Raw genomic sequence first — 12,500 nt, 5'->3', positions numbered from 1 at the left:
ATATACAGATTTAGCAATTGACAATGCAAGGTGGTCTCTCTCTCTCTCTCTCTCTCTCTCTCTCTCTCTCTCTCTCTCTCTCTCGTGTCAAAATGAAAACAGTTTCCAGCCCCTTTCATGAAGGACTACTTGTGCATATTGCAAGATGTCAGTTTCTAAGTGAATGAGCAAAAGAGCATACAGCACCTGGTATTCCCAGGCGGTCTCCCATCCAAGTACTAACCAGGCCCGACCCTGCTTAGCTTCCGAGATCAGACGAGATCGGGCGTTGCCAGGCTGGTATGGCCGTACGAAATAAGTTGACAACCATAGGCTACTTATCCATATACAGATTTAGCAATTGACAATGCAAGTTAGTCTCTCTCTCTCTATCTCTCGTGTCAAAATGAAAACAGCTTCCAGCCCCTTTCATGAAGGACTACTTGTGCATATTGCAAGATGTCAGTTTCTAAGTGAATGAGCAAAAGAGCATACAGCACCTGGTATTCCCAGGCGGTCTCCCATCCAAGTACTAACCAGGCCCGACCCTGCTTAGCTTCCGAGATCAGACGAGATCGGGCGTTGCCAGGCTGGTATGGCCGTACGAAATAAGTTGACAACCATAGGCTACTTATCCATATACAGATTTAGCAATTGACAATGCAAGGTGGTCTCTCTCTCTCTCTCTCTCTCTCTCTCTCTCTCTCTCTCTCTCTCTCTCTCTCTCTCTCTCTCTCTCTCGTGTCAAAATGAAAACAGTTTCCAGCCCCTTTCATGAAGGACTACTTGTGCATATTGCAAGATGTCAGTTTCTAAGTGAATGAGCAAAAGAGCATACAGCACCTGGTATTCCCAGGCGGTCTCCCATCCAAGAACTAACCAGGCCCGACCCTGCTTAGCTTCCGAGATCAGACGAGATCGGGCGTTGCCAGGCTGGTATGGCCGTACAAAATAAGTTGACAACCATAGGCTACTTATCCATATACAGATTTAGCAATTGACAATGCAAGTTAGTCTCTCTCTCTCTATCTCTCGTGTCAAAATGAAAACAGCTTCCAGCCCCTTTCATGAAGGACTACTTGTGCATATTGCAAGATGTCAGTTTCTAAGTGAATGAGCAAAAGAGCATACAGCACCTGGTATTCCCAGGCGGTCTCCCATCCAAGTACTAACCAGGCCCGACCCTGCTTAGCTTCCGAGATCAGACGAGATCGGGCGTTGCCAGGCTGGTATGGCCGTACGAAATAAGTTGACAACCATAGGCTACTTATCCATATACAGATTTAGCAATTGACAATGCAAGGTGGTCTCTTTCTCTCTCTCTCTCTCTCTCGTGTCAAAATGAAAACAGCTTCCAGCCCCTTTCATGAAGGACTACTTGTGCATATTGCAAGATTTCAGTTTCTAAGTGAATGAGCAAAAGAGCATACAGCACCTGGTATTCCCAGGCGGTCTCCCATCCAAGTACTAACCAGGCCCGACCCTGCTTAGCTTCCGAGATCAGACGAGATCGGGCGTTGCCAGGCTGGTATGGCCGTACGAAATAAGTTGACAACCATAGGCTACTTATCCATATACAGATTTAGCAATTGACAATGCAAGGTAGTCTCTCTCTCTCTCTCTCTCTCTCTCTCTCTCTCTCGTGTCAAAATGAAAACAGCTTCCAGCCCCTTTCATGAAGGACTACTTGTGCATATTGCAAGATGTCAGTTTCTAAGTGAATGAGCAAAAGAGCATACAGCACCTGGTATTCCCAGGCGGTCTCCCATCCAAGTACTAACCAGGCCCGACCCTGCTTAGCTTCCGAGATCAGACGAGATCGGGCGTTGCCAGGCTGGTATGGCCGTACGAAATAAGTTGACAACCATAGGCTACTTATCCATATACAGATTTAGCAATTGACAATGCAAGGTAGTCTCTCTCTCTCTCTCTCTCTCTCTCTCGTGTCAAAATGAAAACAGCTTCCAGCCCCTTTCATGAAGGACTACTTGTGCATATTGCAAGATGTCAGTTTCTAAGTGAATGAGCAAAAGAGCATACAGCACCTGGTATTCCCAGGCGGTCTCCCATCCAAGTACTAACCAGGCCCGACCCTGCTTAGCTTCCGAGATCAGACGTGATCGGGCGTTGCCAGGCTGGTATGGCCGTACGAAATAAGTTGACAACCATAGGCTACTTATCCATATACAGATTTAGCAATTGACAATGCAAGGTGGTCTCTCTCTCTCTCTCTCTCTCTCTCTCGTGTCAAAATGAAAACAGCTTCCAGCCCCTTTCATGAAGGACTACTTGTGCATATTGCAAGATGTCAGTTTCTAAGTGAATGAGCAAAAGAGCATACAGCACCTGGTATTCCCAGGCGGTCTCCCATCCAAGTACTAACCAGGCCCGACCCTGCTTAGCTTCCGAGATCAGACGTGATCGGGCGTTGCCAGGCTGGTATGGCCGTACGAAATAAGTTGACAACCATAGGCTACTTATCCATATACAGATTTAGCAATTGACAATGCAAGGTGGTCTCTCTCTCTCTCTCTCTCTCTCTGTGTCAAAATGAAAACAGCTTCCAGCCCCTTTCATGAAGGACTACTTGTGCATATTGCAAGATGTCAGTTTCTAAGTGAATGAGCAAAAGAGCATACAGCACCTGGTATTCCCAGGCGGTCTCCCATCCAAGTACTAACCAGGCCCGACCCTGCTTAGCTTCCGAGATCAGACGAGATCGGGCGTTGCCAGGCTGGTATGGCCGTACGAAATAAGTTGACAACCATAGGCTACTTATCCATATACAGATTTAGCAATTGACAATGCAAGGTGGTCTCTCTCTCTCTCTCTCTCTCTCTCTCTCTCTCGTGTCAAAATGAAAACAGTTTCCAGCCCCTTTCATGAAGGACTACTTGTGCATATTGCAAGATGTCAGTTTCTAAGTGAATGAGCAAAAGAGCATACAGCACCTGGTATTCCCAGGCGGTCTCCCATCCAAGTACTAACCAGGCCCGACCCTGCTTAGCTTCCGAGATCAGACGAGATCGGGCGTTGCCAGGCTGGTATGGCCGTACGAAATAAGTTGACAACCATAGGCTACTTATCCATATACAGATTTAGCAATTGACAATGCAAGGTGGTCTCTCTCTCTCTCTCTCTCTCGTGTCAAAATGAAAACAGCTTCCAGCCCCTTTCATGAAGGACTACTTGTGCATATTGCAAGATTTCAGTTTCTAAGTGAATGAGCAAAAGAGCATACAGCACCTGGTATTCCCAGGCGGTCTCCCATCCAAGTACTAACCAGGCCCGACCCTGCTTAGCTTCCGAGATCAGACGAGATCGGGCGTTGCCAGGCTGGTATGGCCGTACGAAATAAGTTGACAACCATAGGCTACTTATCCATATACAGATTTAGCAATTGACAATGCAAGGTAGTCTCTCTCTCTCTCTCTCTCTCTCGTGTCAAAATGAAAACAGCTTCCAGCCCCTTTCATGAAGGACTACTTGTGCATATTGCAAGATGTCAGTTTCTAAGTGAATGAGCAAAAGAGCATACAGCACCTGGTATTCCCAGGCGGTCTCCCATCCAAGTACTAACCAGGCCGGACCCTGCTTAGCTTCCGAGATCAGACGTGATCGGGCGTTGCCAGGCTGGTATGGCCGTACGAAATAAGTTGACAACCATAGGCTACTTATCCATATACAGATTTAGCAATTGACAATGCAAGGTGGTCTCTCTCGTGTCAAAATGAAAACAGCTTCCAGCCCCTTTCATGAAGGACTACTTGTGCATATTGCAAGATTTCAGTTTCTAAGTGAATGAGCAAAAGAGCATACAGCACCTGGTATTCCCAGGCGGTCTCCCATCCAAGTACTAACCAGGCCCGACCCTGCTTAGCTTCCGAGATCAGACGAGATCGGGCGTTGCCAGGCTGGTATGGCCGTACGAAATAAGTTGACAACCATAGGCTACTTATCCATATACAGATTTAGCAATTGACAATGCAAGGTAGTCTCTCTCTCTCTCTCTCTCTCTCTCTCGTGTCAAAATGAAAACAGCTTCCAGCCCCTTTCATGAAGGACTACTTGTGCATATTGCAAGATGTCAGTTTCTAAGTGAATGAGCAAAAGAGCATACAGCACCTGGTATTCCCAGGCGGTCTCCCATCCAAGTACTAACCAGGCCCGACCCTGCTTAGCTTCCGAGATCAGACGAGATCGGGCGTTGCCAGGCTGGTATGGCCGTACGAAATAAGTTGACAACCATAGGCTACTTATCCATATACAGATTTAGCAATTGACAATGCAAGGTAGTCTCTCTCTCTCTCTCTCTCTCGTGTCAAAATGAAAACAGCTTCCAGCCCCTTTCATGAAGGACTACTTGTGCATATTGCAAGATGTCAGTTTCTAAGTGAATGAGCAAAAGAGCATACAGCACCTGGTATTCCCAGGCGGTCTCCCATCCAAGTACTAACCAGGCCCGACCCTGCTTAGCTTCCGAGATCAGACGAGATCGGGCGTTGCCAGGCTGGTATGGCCGTACGAAATAAGTTGTCAACCATAGGCTACTTATCCATATACAGATTTAGCAATTGACAATGCAAGGTGGTCTCTCTCTCTCTCTCTCGTGTCAAAATGAAAACAGCTTCCAGCCCCTTTCATGAAGGACTACTTGTGCATATTGCAAGATTTCAGTTTCTAAGTGAATGAGCAAAAGAGCATACAGCACCTGGTATTCCCAGGCGGTCTCCCATCCAAGTACTAACCAGGCCCGACCCTGCTTAGCTTCCGAGATCAGGCGTTGCCAGGCTGGTATGGCCGTACGAAATAAGTTGACAACCATAGGCTACTTATCCATATACAGATTTAGCAATTGACAATGCAAGGTGGTCTCTCTCTCTCTCTCTCTCTCGTGTCAAAATGAAAACAGCTTCCAGCCCCTTTCATGAAGGACTACTTGTGCATATTGCAAGATTTCAGTTTCTAAGTGAATGAGCAAAAGAGCATACAGCACCTGGTATTCCCAGGCGGTCTCCCATCCAAGTACTAACCAGGCCCGACCCTGCTTAGCTTCCGAGATCAGACGAGATCGGGCGTTGCCAGGCTGGTATGGCCGTACGAAATAAGTTGACAACCATAGGCTACTTATCCATATACAGATTTAGCAATTGACAATGCAAGGTAGTCTCTCTCTCTCTCTCTCTCTCTCGTGTCAAAATGAAAACAGCTTCCAGCCCCTTTCATGAAGGACTACTTGTGCATATTGCAAGATGTCAGTTTCTAAGTGAATGAGCAAAAGAGCATACAGCACCTGGTATTCCCAGGCGGTCTCCCATCCAAGTACTAACCAGGCCGGACCCTGCTTAGCTTCCGAGATCAGACGTGATCGGGCGTTGCCAGGCTGGTATGGCCGTACGAAATAAGTTGACAACCATAGGCTACTTATCCATATACAGATTTAGCAATTGACAATGCAAGGTGGTCTCTCTCGTGTCAAAATGAAAACAGCTTCCAGCCCCTTTCATGAAGGACTACTTGTGCATATTGCAAGATTTCAGTTTCTAAGTGAATGAGCAAAAGAGCATACAGCACCTGGTATTCCCAGGCGGTCTCCCATCCAAGTACTAACCAGGCCCGACCCTGCTTAGCTTCCGAGATCAGACGAGATCGGGCGTTGCCAGGCTGGTATGGCCGTACGAAATAAGTTGACAACCATAGGCTACTTATCCATATACAGATTTAGCAATTGACAATGCAAGGTAGTCTCTCTCTCTCTCTCTCTCTCTCTCTCGTGTCAAAATGAAAACAGCTTCCAGCCCCTTTCATGAAGGACTACTTGTGCATATTGCAAGATGTCAGTTTCTAAGTGAATGAGCAAAAGAGCATACAGCACCTGGTATTCCCAGGCGGTCTCCCATCCAAGTACTAACCAGGCCCGACCCTGCTTAGCTTCCGAGATCAGACGAGATCGGGCGTTGCCAGGCTGGTATGGCCGTACGAAATAAGTTGACAACCATAGGCTACTTATCCATATACAGATTTAGCAATTGACAATGCAAGGTAGTCTCTCTCTCTCTCTCTCTCTCGTGTCAAAATGAAAACAGCTTCCAGCCCCTTTCATGAAGGACTACTTGTGCATATTGCAAGATGTCAGTTTCTAAGTGAATGAGCAAAAGAGCATACAGCACCTGGTATTCCCAGGCGGTCTCCCATCCAAGTACTAACCAGGCCCGACCCTGCTTAGCTTCCGAGATCAGACGAGATCGGGCGTTGCCAGGCTGGTATGGCCGTACGAAATAAGTTGTCAACCATAGGCTACTTATCCATATACAGATTTAGCAATTGACAATGCAAGGTGGTCTCTCTCTCTCTCTCTCGTGTCAAAATGAAAACAGCTTCCAGCCCCTTTCATGAAGGACTACTTGTGCATATTGCAAGATTTCAGTTTCTAAGTGAATGAGCAAAAGAGCATACAGCACCTGGTATTCCCAGGCGGTCTCCCATCCAAGTACTAACCAGGCCCGACCCTGCTTAGCTTCCGAGATCAGGCGTTGCCAGGCTGGTATGGCCGTACGAAATAAGTTGACAACCATAGGCTACTTATCCATATACAGATTTAGCAATTGACAATGCAAGGTGGTCTCTCTCTCTCTCTCTCTCTCGTGTCAAAATGAAAACAGCTTCCAGCCCCTTTCATGAAGGACTACTTGTGCATATTGCAAGATGTCAGTTTCTAAGTGAATGAGCAAAAGAGCATACAGCACCTGGTATTCCCAGGCGGTCTCCCATCCAAGTACTAACCAGGCCCGACCCTGCTTAGCTTCCGAGATCAGACGAGATCGGGCGTTGCCAGGCTGGTATGGCCGTACGAAATAAGTTGACAACCATAGGCTACTTATCTATATACAGATTTAGCAATTGACAATGCAAGGTAGTCTCTCTCTCTCTCTCTCTCTCTCGTGTCAAAATGAAAACAGCTTCCAGCCCCTTTCATGAAGGACTACTTGTGCATATTGCAAGATGTCAGTTTCTAAGTGAATGAGCAAAAGAGCATACAGCACCTGGTATTCCCAGGCGGTCTCCCATCCAAGTACTAACCAGGCCCGACCCTGCTTAGCTTCCGAGATCAGACGAGATCGGGCGTTGCCAGGCTGGTATGGCCGTACGAAATAAGTTGACAACCATAGGCTACTTATCCATATACAGATTTAGCAATTGACAATGCAAGGTAGTCTCTCTCTCTCTCTCTCTCTCTCGTGTCAAAATGAAAACAGCTTCCAGCCCCTTTCATGAAGGACTACTTGTGCATATTGCAAGATGTCAGTTTCTAAGTGAATGAGCAAAAGAGCATACAGCACCTGGTATTCCCAGGCGGTCTCCCATCCAAGTACTAACCAGGCCCGACCCTGCTTAGCTTCCGAGATCAGACGTGATCGGGCGTTGCCAGGCTGGTATGGCCGTACGAAATAAGTTGACAACCATAGGCTACTTATCCATATACAGATTTAGCAATTGACAATGCAAGGTGGTCTCTCTCTCTCTCTCTCTCTCGTGTCAAAATGAAAACAGCTTCCAGCCCCTTTCATGAAGGACTACTTGTGCATATTGCAAGATGTCAGTTTCTAAGTGAATGAGCAAAAGAGCATACAGCACCTGGTATTCCCAGGCGGTCTCCCATCCAAGTACTAACCAGGCCCGACCCTGCTTAGCTTCCGAGATCAGACGAGATCGGGCGTTGCCAGGCTGGTATGGCCGTACGAAATAAGTTGACAACCATAGGCTACTTATCTATATACAGATTTAGCAATTGACAATGCAAGGTAGTCTCTCTCTCTCTCTCTCTCTCTCGTGTCAAAATGAAAACAGCTTCCAGCCCCTTTCATGAAGGACTACTTGTGCATATTGCAAGATGTCAGTTTCTAAGTGAATGAGCAAAAGAGCATACAGCACCTGGTATTCCCAGGCGGTCTCCCATCCAAGTACTAACCAGGCCCGACCCTGCTTAGCTTCCGAGATCAGACGAGATCGGGCGTTGCCAGGCTGGTATGGCCGTACGAAATAAGTTGACAACCATAGGCTACTTATCCATATACAGATTTAGCAATTGACAATGCAAGGTGGTCTCTCTCTCTCTCTCTCGTGTCAAAATGAAAACAGCTTCCAGCCCCTTTCATGAAGAACTACTTGTGCATATTGCAAGATGTCAGTTTCTAAGTGAATGAGCAAAAGAGCATACAGCACCTGGTATTCCCAGGCGGTCTCCCATCCAAGTACTAACCAGGCCCGACCCTGCTTAGCTTCCGAGATCAGACGAGATCGGGCGTTGCCAGGCTGGTATGGCCGTACGAAATAAGTTGACAACCATAGGCTACTTATCCATATACAGATTTAGCAATTGACAATGCAAGGTAGTCTCTCTCTCTCTCTCTCTCTCTCTCTCGTGTCAAAATGAAAACAGCTTCCAGCCCCTTTCATGAAGGACTACTTGTGCATATTGCAAGATGTCAGTTTCTAAGTGAATGAGCAAAAGAGCATACAGCACCTGGTATTCCCAGGCGGTCTCCCATCCAAGTACTAACCAGGCCCGACCCTGCTTAGCTTCCGAGATCAGACGTGATCGGGCGTTGCCAGGCTGGTATGGCCGTACGAAATAAGTTGACAACCATAGGCTACTTATCCATATACAGATTTAGCAATTGACAATGCAAGGTGGTCTCTCTCTCTCTCTCTCTCTCGTGTCAAAATGAAAACAGCTTCCAGCCCCTTTCATGAAGGACTACTTGTGCATATTGCAAGATGTCAGTTTCTAAGTGAATGAGCAAAAGAGCATACAGCACCTGGTATTCCCAGGCGGTCTCCCATCCAAGTACTAACCAGGCCCGACCCTGCTTAGCTTCCGAGATCAGACGTGATCGGGCGTTGCCAGGCTGGTATGGCCGTACGAAATAAGTTGACAACCATAGGCTACTTATCCATATACAGATTTGGCATTTGACAATGCAAGGTGGTCTCTCTCTCTCTCTCTCTCTCTCTCGTGTCAAAATGAAAACAGTTTCCAGCCCCTTTCATGAAGGACTACTTGTGCATATTGCAAGATGTCAGTTTCTAAGTGAATGAGCAAAAGAGCATACAGCACCTGGTATTCCCAGGCGGTCTCCCATCCAAGTACTAACCAGGCCCGACCCTGCTTAGCTTCCGAGATCAGACGAGATCGGGCGTTGCCAGGCTGGTATGGCCGTACGAAATAAGTTGACAACCATAGGCTACTTATCCATATACAGATTTAGCAATTGACAATGCAAGGTAGTCTCTCTCTCTCTCTCGTGTCAAAATGAAAACAGCTTCCAGCCCCTTTCATGAAGGACTACTTGTGCATATTGCAAGATGTCAGTTTCTAAGTGAATGAGCAAAAGAGCATACAGCACCTGGTATTCCCAGGCGGTCTCCCATCCAAGTACTAACCAGGCCCGACCCTGCTTAGCTTCCGAGATCAGACGAGATCGGGCGTTGCCAGGCTGGTATGGCCGTACGAAATAAGTTGACAACCATAGGCTACTTATCCATATACAGATTTGGCATTTGACAATGCAAGGTGGTCTCTCTCTCTCTCTCTCTCTCTCTCTCGTGTCAAAATGAAAACAGTTTCCAGCCCCTTTCATGAAGGACTACTTGTGCATATTGCAAGATGTCAGTTTCTAAGTGAATGAGCAAAAGAGCATACAGCACCTGGTATTCCCAGGCGGTCTCCCATCCAAGTACTAACCAGGCCCGACCCTGCTTAGCTTCCGAGATCAGACGAGATCGGGCGTTGCCAGGCTGGTATGGCCGTACGAAATAAGTTGACAACCATAGGCTACTTATCCATATACAGATTTAGCAATTGACAATGCAAGGTGGTCTCTCTCTCTCTCTCTCGTGTCAAAATGAAAACAGCTTCCAGCCCCTTTCATGAAGGACTACTTGTGCATATTGCAAGATGTCAGTTTCTAAGTGAATGAGCAAAAGAGCATACAGCACCTGGTATTCCCAGGCGGTCTCCCATCCAAGTACTAACCAGGCCCGACCCTGCTTAGCTTCCGAGATCAGACGAGATCGGGCGTTGCCAGGCTGGTATGGCCGTACGAAATAAGTTGACAACCATAGGCTACTTATCCATATACAGATTTAGCAATTGACAATGCAAGGTAGTCTCTCTCTCTCTCTCTCTCTCTCTCTCGTGTCAAAATGAAAACAGCTTCCAGCCCCTTTCATGAAGGACTACTTGTGCATATTGCAAGATGTCAGTTTCTAAGTGAATGAGCAAAAGAGCATACAGCACCTGGTATTCCCAGGCGGTCTCCCATCCAAGTACTAACCAGGCCCGACCCTGCTTAGCTTACGAGATCAGACGTGATCGGGCGTTGCCAGGCTGGTATGGCCGTACGAAATAAGTTGACAACCATAGGCTACTTATCCATATACAGATTTAGCAATTGACAATGCAAGGTGGTCTCTCTCTCTCTCTCTCTCTCTCTCGTGTCAAAATGAAAACAGCTTCCAGCCCCTTTCATGAAGGACTACTTGTGCATATTGCAAGATGTCAGTTTCTAAGTGAATGAGCAAAAGAGCATACAGCACCTGGTATTCCCAGGCGGTCTCCCATCCAAGTACTAACCAGGCCCGACCCTGCTTAGCTTCCGAGATCAGGCGTTGCCAGGCTGGTATGGCCGTACTAAATAAGTTGACAACCATAGGCTACTTATCCATATACAGATTTAGCAATTGACAATGCAAGGTAGTCTCTCTCTCTCTCTCTCTCTCTCGTGTCAAAATGAAAACAGCTTCCAGCCCCTTTCATGAAGGACTACTTGTGCATATTGCAAGATGTCAGTTTCTAAGTGAATGAGCAAAAGAGCATACAGCACCTGGTATTCCCAGGCGGTCTCCCATCCAAGTACTAACCAGGCCCGACCCTGCTTAGCTTCCGAGATCAGACGAGATCGGGCGTTGCCAGGCTGGTATGGCCGTACGAAATAAGTTGACAACCATAGGCTACTTATCCATATACAGATTTAGCAATTGACAATGCAAGGTGGTCTCTCTCTCTCTCTCTCGTGTCAAAATGAAAACAGCTTCCAGCCCCTTTCATGAAGGACTACTTGTGCATATTGCAAGATTTCAGTTTCTAAGTGAATGAGCAAAAGAGCATACAGCACCTGGTATTCCCAGGCGGTCTCCCATCCAAGTACTAACCAGGCCCGACCCTGCTCAGCTTCCGAGATCAGACGAGATCGGGCGTTGCCAGGCTGGTATGGCCGTACGAAATAAGTTGACAACCATAGGCTACTTATCCATATACAGATTTAGCAATTGACAATGCAAGGTAGTCTCTCTCTCTCTCTCTCTCTCTCTCTCGTGTCAAAATGAAAACAGCTTCCAGCCCCTTTCATGAAGGACTACTTGTGCATATTGCAAGATGTCAGTTTCTAAGTGAATGAGCAAAAGAGCATACAGCACCTGGTATTCCCAGGCGGTCTCCCATCCAAGTACTAACCAGGCCCGACCCTGCTTAGCTTACGAGATCAGACGTGATCGGGCGTTGCCAGGCTGGTATGGCCGTACGAAATAAGTTGACAACCATAGGCTACTTATCCATATACAGATTTAGCAATTGACAATGCAAGGTGGTCTCTCTCTCTCTCTCTCTCTCTCTCTCTCTCTCGTGTCAAAATGAAAACAGCTTCCAGCCCCTTTCATGAAGGACTACTTGTGCATATTGCAAGATTTCAGTTTCTAAGTGAATGAGCAAAAGAGCATACAGCACCTGGTATTCCCAGGCGGTCTCCCATCCAAGTACTAACCAGGCCCGACCCTGCTTAGCTTCCGAGATCAGACGAGATCGGGCGTTGCCAGGCTGGTATGGCCGTACGAAATAAGTTGACAACCATAGGCTACTTATCCATATACAGATTTAGCAATTGACAATGCAAGGTAGTCTCTCTCTCTCTCTCTCTCTCTCTCTCTCTCTCGTGTCAAAATGAAAACAGCTTCCAGCCCCTTTCATGAAGGACTACTTGTGCATATTGCAAGATGTCAGTTTCTAAGTGAATGAGCAAAAGAGCATACAGCACCTGGTATTCCCAGGCGGTCTCCCATCCAAGTACTAACCAGGCCCGACCCTGCTTAGCTTCCGAGATCAGACGTGATCGGGCGTTGCCAGGCTGGTATGGCCGTACGAAATAAGTTGACAACCATAGGCTACTTATCCATATACAGATTTGGCATTTGACAATGCAAGGTGGTCTCTCTCTCTCTCTCTCTCTCTCTCTCTCTCTCTCGTGTCAAAATGAAAACAGTTTCCAGCCCCTTTCATGAAGGACTACTTGTGCATATTGCAAGATGTCAGTTTCTAAGTGAATGAGCAAAAGAGCATACAGCACCTGGTATTCCCAGGCGGTCTCCCATCCAAGTACTAACCAGGCCCGACCCTGCTTAGCTTCCGAGATCAGACGAGATCGGGCGTTGCCAGGCTGGTATGGCCGTACGAAATAAGTTGACAA

General features: G+C 47.1%; 34 non-coding genes and 8 pseudogenes across 34 annotated transcripts; all 42 read right to left on the bottom strand.

Annotated features, from left to right (window-relative positions):
- Positions 1-174: 174 nt before the first annotated feature.
- LOC146216789 (5S ribosomal RNA) lies at positions 175-293 on the bottom strand. The gene has a single exon (XR_014752967.1). It is a non-coding gene; the product is annotated as a 5S ribosomal RNA (ribosomal RNA).
- A 174-nt stretch (positions 294-467) lies between these two features.
- LOC146216788 (5S ribosomal RNA) lies at positions 468-586 on the bottom strand. Its single transcript, XR_014752964.1, has one exon. It is a non-coding gene; the product is annotated as a 5S ribosomal RNA (ribosomal RNA).
- Positions 587-810: 224 nt separating this feature from the next.
- On the bottom strand, positions 811-929 carry LOC146216787 (5S ribosomal RNA; annotated as a pseudogene).
- A 174-nt stretch (positions 930-1,103) lies between these two features.
- Positions 1,104-1,222, bottom strand: LOC146216786 (5S ribosomal RNA). The gene has a single exon (XR_014752963.1). It is a non-coding gene; the product is annotated as a 5S ribosomal RNA (ribosomal RNA).
- A 180-nt stretch (positions 1,223-1,402) lies between these two features.
- LOC146216785 (5S ribosomal RNA) lies at positions 1,403-1,521 on the bottom strand. The gene has a single exon (XR_014752962.1). It is a non-coding gene; the product is annotated as a 5S ribosomal RNA (ribosomal RNA).
- Positions 1,522-1,711: 190 nt separating this feature from the next.
- On the bottom strand, positions 1,712-1,830 carry LOC146216784 (5S ribosomal RNA). The gene has a single exon (XR_014752959.1). It is a non-coding gene; the product is annotated as a 5S ribosomal RNA (ribosomal RNA).
- Positions 1,831-2,012: 182 nt separating this feature from the next.
- On the bottom strand, positions 2,013-2,131 carry LOC146216783 (5S ribosomal RNA). Its single transcript, XR_014751959.1, has one exon. It is a non-coding gene; the product is annotated as a 5S ribosomal RNA (ribosomal RNA).
- Positions 2,132-2,313: 182 nt separating this feature from the next.
- LOC146216782 (5S ribosomal RNA) lies at positions 2,314-2,432 on the bottom strand. Its single transcript, XR_014751958.1, has one exon. It is a non-coding gene; the product is annotated as a 5S ribosomal RNA (ribosomal RNA).
- A 179-nt stretch (positions 2,433-2,611) lies between these two features.
- LOC146216781 (5S ribosomal RNA) lies at positions 2,612-2,730 on the bottom strand. The gene has a single exon (XR_014752958.1). It is a non-coding gene; the product is annotated as a 5S ribosomal RNA (ribosomal RNA).
- Positions 2,731-2,918: 188 nt separating this feature from the next.
- On the bottom strand, positions 2,919-3,037 carry LOC146216780 (5S ribosomal RNA). Its single transcript, XR_014752957.1, has one exon. It is a non-coding gene; the product is annotated as a 5S ribosomal RNA (ribosomal RNA).
- Positions 3,038-3,213: 176 nt separating this feature from the next.
- Positions 3,214-3,332, bottom strand: LOC146216779 (5S ribosomal RNA). The gene has a single exon (XR_014752956.1). It is a non-coding gene; the product is annotated as a 5S ribosomal RNA (ribosomal RNA).
- Positions 3,333-3,510: 178 nt separating this feature from the next.
- On the bottom strand, positions 3,511-3,629 carry LOC146216778 (5S ribosomal RNA; annotated as a pseudogene).
- Positions 3,630-3,791: 162 nt separating this feature from the next.
- LOC146216777 (5S ribosomal RNA) lies at positions 3,792-3,910 on the bottom strand. Its single transcript, XR_014752955.1, has one exon. It is a non-coding gene; the product is annotated as a 5S ribosomal RNA (ribosomal RNA).
- A 182-nt stretch (positions 3,911-4,092) lies between these two features.
- On the bottom strand, positions 4,093-4,211 carry LOC146216776 (5S ribosomal RNA). Its single transcript, XR_014752954.1, has one exon. It is a non-coding gene; the product is annotated as a 5S ribosomal RNA (ribosomal RNA).
- A 176-nt stretch (positions 4,212-4,387) lies between these two features.
- LOC146216775 (5S ribosomal RNA) lies at positions 4,388-4,506 on the bottom strand. The gene has a single exon (XR_014752953.1). It is a non-coding gene; the product is annotated as a 5S ribosomal RNA (ribosomal RNA).
- Positions 4,507-4,678: 172 nt separating this feature from the next.
- Positions 4,679-4,787, bottom strand: LOC146216774 (5S ribosomal RNA; annotated as a pseudogene).
- A 176-nt stretch (positions 4,788-4,963) lies between these two features.
- LOC146216773 (5S ribosomal RNA) lies at positions 4,964-5,082 on the bottom strand. The gene has a single exon (XR_014752951.1). It is a non-coding gene; the product is annotated as a 5S ribosomal RNA (ribosomal RNA).
- A 178-nt stretch (positions 5,083-5,260) lies between these two features.
- LOC146216772 (5S ribosomal RNA) lies at positions 5,261-5,379 on the bottom strand (annotated as a pseudogene).
- Positions 5,380-5,541: 162 nt separating this feature from the next.
- Positions 5,542-5,660, bottom strand: LOC146216771 (5S ribosomal RNA). The gene has a single exon (XR_014752950.1). It is a non-coding gene; the product is annotated as a 5S ribosomal RNA (ribosomal RNA).
- A 182-nt stretch (positions 5,661-5,842) lies between these two features.
- LOC146216770 (5S ribosomal RNA) lies at positions 5,843-5,961 on the bottom strand. The gene has a single exon (XR_014752949.1). It is a non-coding gene; the product is annotated as a 5S ribosomal RNA (ribosomal RNA).
- A 176-nt stretch (positions 5,962-6,137) lies between these two features.
- Positions 6,138-6,256, bottom strand: LOC146216769 (5S ribosomal RNA). Its single transcript, XR_014752948.1, has one exon. It is a non-coding gene; the product is annotated as a 5S ribosomal RNA (ribosomal RNA).
- Positions 6,257-6,428: 172 nt separating this feature from the next.
- LOC146216768 (5S ribosomal RNA) lies at positions 6,429-6,537 on the bottom strand (annotated as a pseudogene).
- A 176-nt stretch (positions 6,538-6,713) lies between these two features.
- Positions 6,714-6,832, bottom strand: LOC146216767 (5S ribosomal RNA). The gene has a single exon (XR_014752947.1). It is a non-coding gene; the product is annotated as a 5S ribosomal RNA (ribosomal RNA).
- Positions 6,833-7,010: 178 nt separating this feature from the next.
- LOC146216766 (5S ribosomal RNA) lies at positions 7,011-7,129 on the bottom strand. The gene has a single exon (XR_014752945.1). It is a non-coding gene; the product is annotated as a 5S ribosomal RNA (ribosomal RNA).
- A 178-nt stretch (positions 7,130-7,307) lies between these two features.
- LOC146216765 (5S ribosomal RNA) lies at positions 7,308-7,426 on the bottom strand. The gene has a single exon (XR_014751957.1). It is a non-coding gene; the product is annotated as a 5S ribosomal RNA (ribosomal RNA).
- Positions 7,427-7,602: 176 nt separating this feature from the next.
- On the bottom strand, positions 7,603-7,721 carry LOC146216764 (5S ribosomal RNA). Its single transcript, XR_014752942.1, has one exon. It is a non-coding gene; the product is annotated as a 5S ribosomal RNA (ribosomal RNA).
- A 178-nt stretch (positions 7,722-7,899) lies between these two features.
- On the bottom strand, positions 7,900-8,018 carry LOC146216763 (5S ribosomal RNA). Its single transcript, XR_014752941.1, has one exon. It is a non-coding gene; the product is annotated as a 5S ribosomal RNA (ribosomal RNA).
- Positions 8,019-8,190: 172 nt separating this feature from the next.
- LOC146216762 (5S ribosomal RNA) lies at positions 8,191-8,309 on the bottom strand. Its single transcript, XR_014752940.1, has one exon. It is a non-coding gene; the product is annotated as a 5S ribosomal RNA (ribosomal RNA).
- Positions 8,310-8,491: 182 nt separating this feature from the next.
- LOC146216761 (5S ribosomal RNA) lies at positions 8,492-8,610 on the bottom strand. Its single transcript, XR_014751956.1, has one exon. It is a non-coding gene; the product is annotated as a 5S ribosomal RNA (ribosomal RNA).
- A 176-nt stretch (positions 8,611-8,786) lies between these two features.
- Positions 8,787-8,905, bottom strand: LOC146216760 (5S ribosomal RNA). The gene has a single exon (XR_014751955.1). It is a non-coding gene; the product is annotated as a 5S ribosomal RNA (ribosomal RNA).
- Positions 8,906-9,085: 180 nt separating this feature from the next.
- Positions 9,086-9,204, bottom strand: LOC146216759 (5S ribosomal RNA). The gene has a single exon (XR_014752939.1). It is a non-coding gene; the product is annotated as a 5S ribosomal RNA (ribosomal RNA).
- Positions 9,205-9,374: 170 nt separating this feature from the next.
- LOC146216758 (5S ribosomal RNA) lies at positions 9,375-9,493 on the bottom strand. The gene has a single exon (XR_014752937.1). It is a non-coding gene; the product is annotated as a 5S ribosomal RNA (ribosomal RNA).
- A 182-nt stretch (positions 9,494-9,675) lies between these two features.
- Positions 9,676-9,794, bottom strand: LOC146216757 (5S ribosomal RNA). Its single transcript, XR_014752936.1, has one exon. It is a non-coding gene; the product is annotated as a 5S ribosomal RNA (ribosomal RNA).
- A 172-nt stretch (positions 9,795-9,966) lies between these two features.
- On the bottom strand, positions 9,967-10,085 carry LOC146216756 (5S ribosomal RNA). Its single transcript, XR_014752935.1, has one exon. It is a non-coding gene; the product is annotated as a 5S ribosomal RNA (ribosomal RNA).
- A 182-nt stretch (positions 10,086-10,267) lies between these two features.
- On the bottom strand, positions 10,268-10,386 carry LOC146216755 (5S ribosomal RNA; annotated as a pseudogene).
- A 180-nt stretch (positions 10,387-10,566) lies between these two features.
- On the bottom strand, positions 10,567-10,675 carry LOC146216754 (5S ribosomal RNA; annotated as a pseudogene).
- A 178-nt stretch (positions 10,676-10,853) lies between these two features.
- LOC146216753 (5S ribosomal RNA) lies at positions 10,854-10,972 on the bottom strand. Its single transcript, XR_014752934.1, has one exon. It is a non-coding gene; the product is annotated as a 5S ribosomal RNA (ribosomal RNA).
- A 172-nt stretch (positions 10,973-11,144) lies between these two features.
- LOC146216752 (5S ribosomal RNA) lies at positions 11,145-11,263 on the bottom strand. Its single transcript, XR_014752862.1, has one exon. It is a non-coding gene; the product is annotated as a 5S ribosomal RNA (ribosomal RNA).
- Positions 11,264-11,445: 182 nt separating this feature from the next.
- LOC146216751 (5S ribosomal RNA) lies at positions 11,446-11,564 on the bottom strand (annotated as a pseudogene).
- Positions 11,565-11,752: 188 nt separating this feature from the next.
- Positions 11,753-11,871, bottom strand: LOC146216750 (5S ribosomal RNA). The gene has a single exon (XR_014752933.1). It is a non-coding gene; the product is annotated as a 5S ribosomal RNA (ribosomal RNA).
- A 188-nt stretch (positions 11,872-12,059) lies between these two features.
- LOC146216749 (5S ribosomal RNA) lies at positions 12,060-12,178 on the bottom strand. The gene has a single exon (XR_014751954.1). It is a non-coding gene; the product is annotated as a 5S ribosomal RNA (ribosomal RNA).
- Positions 12,179-12,368: 190 nt separating this feature from the next.
- LOC146216748 (5S ribosomal RNA) lies at positions 12,369-12,487 on the bottom strand. The gene has a single exon (XR_014752932.1). It is a non-coding gene; the product is annotated as a 5S ribosomal RNA (ribosomal RNA).
- Positions 12,488-12,500: the final 13 nt, after the last annotated feature.

This window comes from Hypomesus nipponensis, chromosome 28, assembly GCF_054491055.1.
Source record: "Hypomesus nipponensis isolate SF chromosome 28, ASM5449105v1, whole genome shotgun sequence".
Taxonomy (NCBI): Eukaryota; Metazoa; Chordata; class Actinopteri; order Osmeriformes; family Osmeridae; genus Hypomesus; species Hypomesus nipponensis.
Note: the sequence above shows the minus strand (reverse complement) of the source record. Positions and strands in the feature narration are given on the sequence as shown.